The sequence below is a fragment of the Pinus tabuliformis genome, chromosome X (genome assembly GCF_031772625.1).
Source record: "Pinus tabuliformis cultivar Carrire ecotype Pingquan chromosome X, CPIR1, whole genome shotgun sequence".
Lineage (NCBI taxonomy): Eukaryota > Viridiplantae > Streptophyta > Pinopsida > Pinales > Pinaceae > Pinus > Pinus tabuliformis.
Genome location: NC_142308.1, coordinates 1,098,658,550 through 1,098,667,772, shown reverse-complemented (window position 1 = coordinate 1,098,667,772; position 9,223 = coordinate 1,098,658,550). Strand labels below are relative to the sequence as shown.

Genomic DNA, 9,223 nt, shown 5'->3' with positions numbered 1-9,223 from the left:
GTGAAATTGTCACTTTCAGCGGTGTGCGTTTATAATGGGGATTAAAAAAGGCAGGTGGGCAAGTCATACAAATGATCATCCATTCTTAAATATATTTTTAAATACATCGATGAGATAAGAAAACCTTTTATTTTCAATAGAGATATAAAAAGAAAAAAAAAAAAAAAACTTATACTCGAACACTCATTCATTACGTGTAAGTGGATTAGTTGTCAAACATAAGATTTTTGCAGATAGATTATATAAAAGGGATCAGTTTTGTATAATTAGTATATCACTAATTATAGTTGATATGTCACTACAATACAAAGGGGGGTTATAAGACAATATTACGACAATTTTTGGGTAAATTATCTTAATTTGAGACAAAAGAAAACTTGTGTATTGTCTTAAATATTGTCTATAAGTGGGTGTCTCAAATTAAATTGTCTTTATAAAGGCAATATATAACACAAGAATTTTTGTCTCTCTTGAGACAATTTCACTTTTGTCTCTCTAGAGACAATAGTTGGGATTAAAGACATTAAAGAGACAATATAGAATAATGAATTTAGAAGATATCTCACCATTGAAATCAACCAATATTAAAAGTATTTAATTAAAAATAAACTACAATATCATTGACTAATTCATATTAGGACACAGTGGAATCGAACCACCAACCTCCTGCTTATAAAGCAGACGCTCTTCCATTGAGCTAGCATCCTTTAAAGAATTATGTGAGAGTTATGCTAGTCCTTGAAATTTTATATATAAGCATTGATTTTAAAACCAGCAATTGCACCGAGAGTGAAATATATGGAAAAGTTAAGCAATGGAGATGTCTATTTTGCAAAACCATTGGAAGACCATGTATTAACACAATCAATAGCTTTACTTGCCTGCAGATTTATCAGTACATACATAACCACTATCAGTAACTAACTATTAACAGTGACCAACTATTGATTTCGTCTTAGTGTTATGTTTTTTCTATTTTCACCTCTCGTTCCCAGTCACAACAATATATAATAAAAGAAAGTATGATAGTTTGCAGTGTTGTCCCGCATATCATTCCTAGCCATATTCCCTGCATTGTAAATTCTGTTTGTTATTGGAAATATTGTATTAATGCAGTAAGTCTTCACTTTGTTGAACATTTCCTCCAAATTTGGGACACAAATGAAAAGAAAGTGTCCTCACCAAAACACTTAAATTTAATACACAACCAAGTAGCATGCCTAATGGTATTCTAATGATGTAGTAAGAACCAATGTTGATCCAAGAAATAGAAGCTTGCCATCCTAATCCAACCGCTACTCCTGAAAATAATGTAAAACTAGAAATGTAGGTTTAGCTATAAAAATAAACATGAAGATAACCCTAAGAAAAGTTTCATGACATTGAAAGACCATTAACCATAACTTGGTGGGTTAATGGATCACTAACTTATAGGTGGTGATTATTGGTGGATTTATATGGACTTAAATACTCATTAAGTTACTCATTCAAATTTCATGAAGAGATTGAGAATCAAAATGACTAGGTGGTGATTATTAGTGTATTTATATTGACTTAAATACTCATTAAGTCACTCATTGAAATTTCATGAAGAGATTGAGAATGAAAATGACTTAAAAGATAAATACTCATACAAATTTCATGAAGAGATTCTGAAGAAAAATGACTTAAAAATATAAATATTGTGCCAGACGATATCCAGGCTCAAACCTCATAGAATCTCGATTAGAAATAGTAAAATCTTAAACACAACATCTCATGTAAGCTAGAAAACATACACTATTTATATTTACATAGGCAAATATTTATCAAATGTTATATTGAAATATATATAATGTCTATTTAAAAAAATTAAATTATTGAGAAATTTGGTCACTGATAATAATAGAAATTAAATGATCCATGTCTGGATCATATATTGTCATTAATAACCTATATATTAAATTTAAGTTAAAGAGATCAGTGAATTGTTTTTCTTTTTTTGGTTTTTTTTGGGCTTGAGATCATGGGACGTTAAAAAGACAAAGTGACACATTCTTTGTTTAAATTTTATAACTATATTAAGTTTTGAAATAGGGAATCTGTAACTTTCACATTTCAATATTTTTTTATAAGCAGAGAGAACCTGCCATTTTAATGCTCCCAACAAAATACCTAAGCGATGCATAATATTCCTTAATTATAAAATGACAACAAATTGTTCCAAATGAACGATGAATGTTTTTTTTCCTATTCATACAAACTATGTATTGTACCATGCAATAGAGTCCAAACATACGAGATATGGCTTTTCTTGAAAAGAATAATAAGAACACTCACACTGCTCAAAAAACAAACACATACCTTAGAATACATGCTGAACACTGTTAAGAAGGATAACAAATGCTAGTGAAATTGCCAACTTAGAAACCACATTTATGATTATTGTACTGCTTGTAAACACTTGAGCGAAACCCTTGCGCAACACAATGATGAGAACCCAAAAGACAATTCTTATTGCACTTGAAGTACTTTCAGAAACAATCACTGCAAATTTAGCTACTTTTCCATTTCCAGCCCTTAGCTCATTGACAACCCTTATGTTGTTGGTTCGAGCAGTTAATTTAAACAAGAAAGAAATGAAACTAAATTGAATGGAAACCCAAAAGGAATCACACAAGTTAACACGAGATTTTACGTGGTAAAACCTTGACAGTGTGTCAAAGAAACATACACGGGGAAAGGGATTGGACCTCTATTAAATAAAGAATGATTCTCCATGATTACATGATCTCGGGAATTCACAAGTTTATAAGAGATTCTCCTCCGTTACATAACTACTATTAGTTAGCAATCTCGTTACAAAACTAACTGGTAGTAATTACTAAGATTTTACCCATAATTACATGTCTTCTTGTCACATTTCAACAAAATCCACCTTGACAACAATTTTCCTAATTCCTTACCCATGCCCATTCATCATCTCTTCTGGAAGTCAAGAGAAGACAAACACCATTGCAACTTCTCTATTGTAATTGGTTTTGTGAATATGCCTGCACAATTTTCCTGTGTATGGACCTTCTTGAGAGCTACTTTTCCGCCATCGATCACATGTGTCAGAAAATTATACCTTACATCAATGTGCTTGGTCTTGTTGTGATACGATGGATTTGTGGCCAAGTGAATAGCACTCTGATTGTCACATAATACATTCATTCTCTCCTGTGTCCTTCCAATCTCATCAAGTAGACCCTTTAACCAAATTTCTTCTTTACTAGCATCTGAAGCAACTATATACTCTACTTCGATAGCGGACAATGCAACTATTTCTTGAAGCTTTGACATCCAACTAATTTCTCCACCTGCAAGAGTAAAGAAATAACCTGTAGTAGATCTCCTTTTCTCCAAATCACCTGCATAATCAACATCCACATATCCGCAGACTGATCCTTCACTACCATTAAATATGATACAATGGCCACTTGTGCCTCTTATATACCGAAGCACCCATTTCACTTCTCACCAATGTTCTTCTCCTAGATTTGCCATGAACCTGCTGACAACTCCAACTGCATGTGAAATGTCAGGTCTTGTAGATACCATCACATACATTAAGTTGCCTACAACATTTGCATACGGTACATGAGACATATACTACTTTTCTTCATCAGTTCTAGGACTCAAAACTAAAGAAAGCTTAAAATGGAAAGTTAATGGAACATTAAAATGTTTCACATTTTTCATACCAAACTTTTCAAGTACTCTTTCCACATACTTTTTCTGTGATAACCAAAGCTTACCATTTTTCCTATCTCTGTGTATCTCCATGCCCAAGATATGTTTTTCTGCTCCAAGATCCTTCATATTAAACATCCTAGAGAGACAAGCCTTTAACCTATTGATCTCTTCCATGCTTTTTCTTGCAATAAGCATATCATCAACATACAAAAATAAGATAATGAATATGCCATTGAAATTCTTGAATTATACACAATGATCATACTCACTTCTAATAATGTTTGTCTCACCATGAAGGAGTCAAATTTCTTGTACCATTGCTTGGGAGAGTGCCTCAGGCCATACAATGATTTCCTGAGCTTGCAAACTAATCTTTTGCTTTGATCTTGTACAAAACCTTATGGTTTTTCCATATATATTTCTTCATCCAAATCACCATGTAGAAAGGATGTTTTAACATCTAACTGTTTTAACTCAAGGTTAAGTAATGTAGTTAGTGCCAACATAGTACGGATAGAAGCAAGTGTTACAATTGGTGAACAAATCTCATGAAAGTCAATACCCTCAACCAGAGAATACCCTTTTGCTACCAGTATTGCCTTATACCTTTCGATACTTCCATCAACCTTTCGTTTCAATTTGAAGGCCCATTTTCATCCAACAACACTTCTCTCTTCAAGAAGTTCTACAAATTCCCAGGTATTGTTCTTGGCTAAAGAATCCATTTCTTCTTCCATAGTTGTTTTCCATTTTCCGCTATTCATATCATCTACTACTTCATGATAACAAGAAGGTTCCCCATCTTCAATAATAAAAGCAAAAGATGAAGTGGAATCTTCGTACCTTCTGGGAGTTTTTCTTTCCCTTATAGAACTTCTTAGAGTGACTAGTTGCTAAATTGGTTCAGAAACTTCAATAGTTTCCTTTGTATCTTCATTACCTTTTCCTCCAGAAATCTATCCTTCCTTTCAAATTTCAAAAAAAGGTCTAGCCTCCAACTAAATTTTTTGATTTGTCAATACCTGTTCCTGTTCAATTCTTTCAACATTTGATCTTAAAAGAGAAGATTCATCAAATGTTACATCTCTACAAATGACTATTTTCCACAATGTAGGATCCCACAACTTGTATCCTTTCACTACATAGTCATACCCAATAAACACATAACATTTCGATTTTCGATCTAATTTTGAACGTTGATTTTTAAGAATAAGAGCATAGGAACCACAACCAAATATTCTTAAATGTGAATAATCACAATATTGACCTGACCAAACTTCTTCAAGAATTTTACAATTAATTGCTACTGAAGGTGATATGTTAACTAAATAACAAGCAATGGATACTGATTCTTCCCACAACTCCTTTTGCAGGTTAGCATTATTGATCATGCTTCTGGCTCTTTCCATAAGAGTTTGATTCATACGTTCAACAACACCATTTTGCTGAGGAGTATAAACAACAGTTTTATGTCTAACAATTCCTTCATCCTTATAGTATTGTTCAAATTCTAGAGAAGTAAATTCACCACCATTGTCAATTCTTAAAAATTTAATTGATTTTCTTGCTCTTTTTTCTACCATTGCTTTAAATTGTTTAAAGACATTGAATACATCATCTTTCTTTTTTAACATAAAGACCCAAACTTTTCGGGAGAAATCATCAATAAACATTAATAAATATAAAGCACCTCCATATGATACAATAGGAGATGGTCCCCAGAGATCAAAATGAATGTAGTCCAAAATTTCCTTACTATTATGATTTCCAGTTTTGAACCTCTCTTTACACTATTTTCCATACACACAATGTTTACAGAAATCCAACTTCAAGGATTTCAAATCAGGAAGTAATTTACAGTTTATCAGTACTTGATGACCTTTCCCACTCATGTGACCTAATCACTGATGCCATAGGTGAGTACCTTCTTCTTCTTTCTCTGACACAATCACTGCTTCACTAACTTGAATACTTCCTTTAGGTCTGTAAATATTTCTGACCTTTTCTACTTTCATAAAAGCTAGGGTGCCTTTTGAGACTTTCAAAACTCCATTCTAACCTGTAAACTTATAACCATCTAAATCCAATACTCCCAAAGAAATCAATTTTTTCTTCAATTTAGGTACATGTCTAACACTAGTTAATGTTCTAACTATGTTATCATACATTTTAATCCTTATATTTCCCTTCCCAATAGTCTGACATGACACATTATTACCCATAAATACATAACTACAATTTACAACTTCATATGAAGTAAACCGATTTCTGCGTGGACACATGTGATGAGAAGCACTAGAGTCTAGCAACCAATCTTCAAAATTCTGAGAGACATTAAATACAGATAAAGTTTCATCTATCATACATAATTCTTCAACAGATAAAACTTCATCTATCATACTTGAATCAACTTGATTTTCTTCCTTCTTTGGATTTTTTGACTCTTTTCATTTCCAATAGTCTTTCTTGAGGTATCCAATTTTATTGCAATACCAAAATTTGGCTATACACTTTTTACCCTCTGATTTAGACATAGAAGAGCCCCTTGTTTTATCCCCTCTTTCTTTTGACCGTCCTCTAGCTACCATGGCTTCTGATGCAGAGGTTTCAACATTGGATTTCTTCCTTACCTTTTTAGCTAACAGAGCTCCCATAACTAAATCAAATTCCAAGGACTCAGTTGTGCTCAAACTGATAGAGGTAATGAAGCGGTCCCATGACTCAGGTAGAGAAAACAACAAGGTGATAGCTTTATCTTCTTCTTGAGCTTTAACTTTCATATTTGACAATTGGCAAATAAGTGTATAAAAAATATTTATATGTTCTGCCATTTTTGTACCATCCTTCATCCAAAGACTGTACAATTATCTTTTTAGATAAATGTTGTTGGTTAATGATTTGGTCATATATACAGTTTCCATTTTTCCCCACAAACTTGTTATTGAAGTTTCTTCAACTATATTGAAAACAACTTCATCCATCAAGCATAACTTGATGGTGCTAAGAGCTCGGGCATCCAAGTCCTCCCAGTCCAAATCTGTCATGCCAATAGGTTTCTTCTTCACCCCATCTAATGCATTGTGCAATGCTTGTTGCACCAGCAAATCCCTAACTTTGAGTTTCCATAAAGCAAAGTTGTTCTTGTTAGTGAATTTCTCAACCTGGAACTTTGCATTCGTCATTTTTGCCATTTCTTTCCTACTAATCCTTCCTCCTAGGGTTTTTGTCTTTCACCTAGGGTTTCTTGGTTACTTGAGTTTCCTTTTTTCTTTTCTTAAAAAAACTGAGTAGACAACTTACTCCAATTTTTGTCACTTAAAATAATTCTAGAATTCTATTCCTTTCCCCCAAAATAAAAGTTTCCCTTTTTGTTTTCAATTTAATGAGAATCTAGAGAATTCTTTTCTTGAATTTAATGAAAAACCACTACAGTTTTCTCGGAAAAAAATTCACTAGTTTTCTGAAATTTCCCTGGTTTTCTGAAATTTCACTAGTTTTCTGAACTCACAACAAATAATTTCTGAAAATATTTTCTTTCAAAAAAGAAGAATAATTTTTCACAAATACCCGTATCTTTTCAGTGGTTTTTCATTCAGAAAACCCTCTTCACGTAGTAGCAGTGGCCTCCTCTTCATTGTTAAAAAAAAACCGACAAATTGCTCCTGAATTACATGTAGCTCTGGATAGGCTAGCAAGATTCAATGTAATATTGGGTGGCACTGAACAGGCCATCAGTTTTCAAACCACTATGTTTAACCGTTCTCAGATAGCAAGACCACCAACGGGCTGATCCCCTCCACAAAGTTCCTCCAACGAGCAATTTCAACTGACGATTTCACCTTTGCAATAGCCTCCCACTTCTGTATTGGCCATCGGGTCTTACTCTACTAAAGTGTGCACCAACCTCCTCGTTTCCACAGCCACCGAACTCTCACATGAGTTCTCTACAACGTCGTGGTCTTCAATATGCTCCAATTCAAAGGTCGATCACTCCAAATGCGCAGTCCTTTTTTTCTTCACAACAGATGCTGATAGTCTTGATGAAGGCTCGATGACTTGATAATGTGCAGTCTTTTCTTTTTCACAATAGACGAAGGTAGTCTTGATGAAGGTTCAACTACTTGACAATGCGTAGTCCTTTTTTTGTCACAACAGATGAAGACTGAATGTCTTGACTAACTGCCTCCCTTAAACTGGTGTCTCGACTCCTTTCTTGTTCACAATGTCGGCAGGGGCAACATCGTCCTTTCTCTGTGGTAAAACAACGTTTCTTCAACTGTGACTCGACAACTCTCAACTCTAGCTCTGATACCACTTGTTGGTTCGAGCAGTTAATTTAAACAAGAAAAAATGAAACTAAACTAAATGGAAACCCAAAAGGAATCACACAAGTAAATGCGATATTTTACGTGGTAAAACCTTGACAGTGTGTCAAAGAAACATCCACGGGGCAAGGGATTGGATCTTTATTAAATCAAGAATTATTCTCCATGATTACATGATCTTGGGAATTCACCAGTTTATAAGAGCCTCTTCTCCATTGCATAACTACTATTAGTTAGCAATCTCATTACAAAACTAACTCGTAGTAATTACTAACATTTTACCCATAATTACATGTCTTGTTGTCACATTTCAACATATGCTGCATTAACAAACTAGAAATTTATCAGGTCACAATGAAACACTTTGAAAATTAATCAAGGGATAACACAATCCTTGAAAATTCAGAATACTAGCATGGTGAACATCAACATACCTTGTTGCTGCTAAAAATCCAATTGGTATCATCATCTCCCAATTGTTGACATTCATGCTATAAGAAATGACATGAAAACTCAAATATCTTAAAATATATAAGTTTTACAGTATTTTTCTTTATAATATAAAACAACTGAAAACATGTTTTACCAGATTGAAAGGGAATCGACTGCAACTTTTGCATCTGTTAGATGCCTTGTCAAGATGATCAATACTCTGTAATACCAATTTTCTAAATTGTTTGATAGGAAAATGAACATCAACTCCTTGTTCTGAACTAAACTATATAAGACTAAAAATTACATTGACTAAGAATAGTTTGAAGATCGAGATGTGTGCAACTAACCATAGCATCACACCAGATGTGGAAGATAATTTCATGTAAGGCCACCGATCCTGGAATGCTTCTCTGGTTAGTCCAGTCCATGTCTGGGGACAACCTCCATAGAGAATATAAAAGAACTAGCAAATCGGAGGCAACCACGTTGCTATGTTCAATGTCATAGCTGCTCTGATAAGTCCCATATGCAATTTAACGATAAAGGGCTAGCTTAGAAAAATATGAAGCACCAATATGGCTAGACTAGTGATCCATGCACTGATTATTTTTTTCAATTGAGTCTGCAATAATCTCTCAGTTGGAAACATGAAAACATAATCGAAATGCTGAGGAATTAACGAGATGGAAACTGATCCAAATAATTCAACAATATCATCTGCGTGTCCTAACAGCTTCAAAATGGGA

General features: G+C 33.7%; 1 non-coding gene across 1 annotated transcript; it reads right to left on the bottom strand.

Moving 5' to 3' along the window:
• Positions 1-635: 635 nt before the first annotated feature.
• TRNAI-UAU (transfer RNA isoleucine (anticodon UAU)) lies at positions 636-707 on the bottom strand. The gene has a single exon. It is a non-coding gene; the product is annotated as a tRNA-Ile (tRNA).
• Between the last annotated feature and the right edge of the window lie 8,516 nt (positions 708-9,223).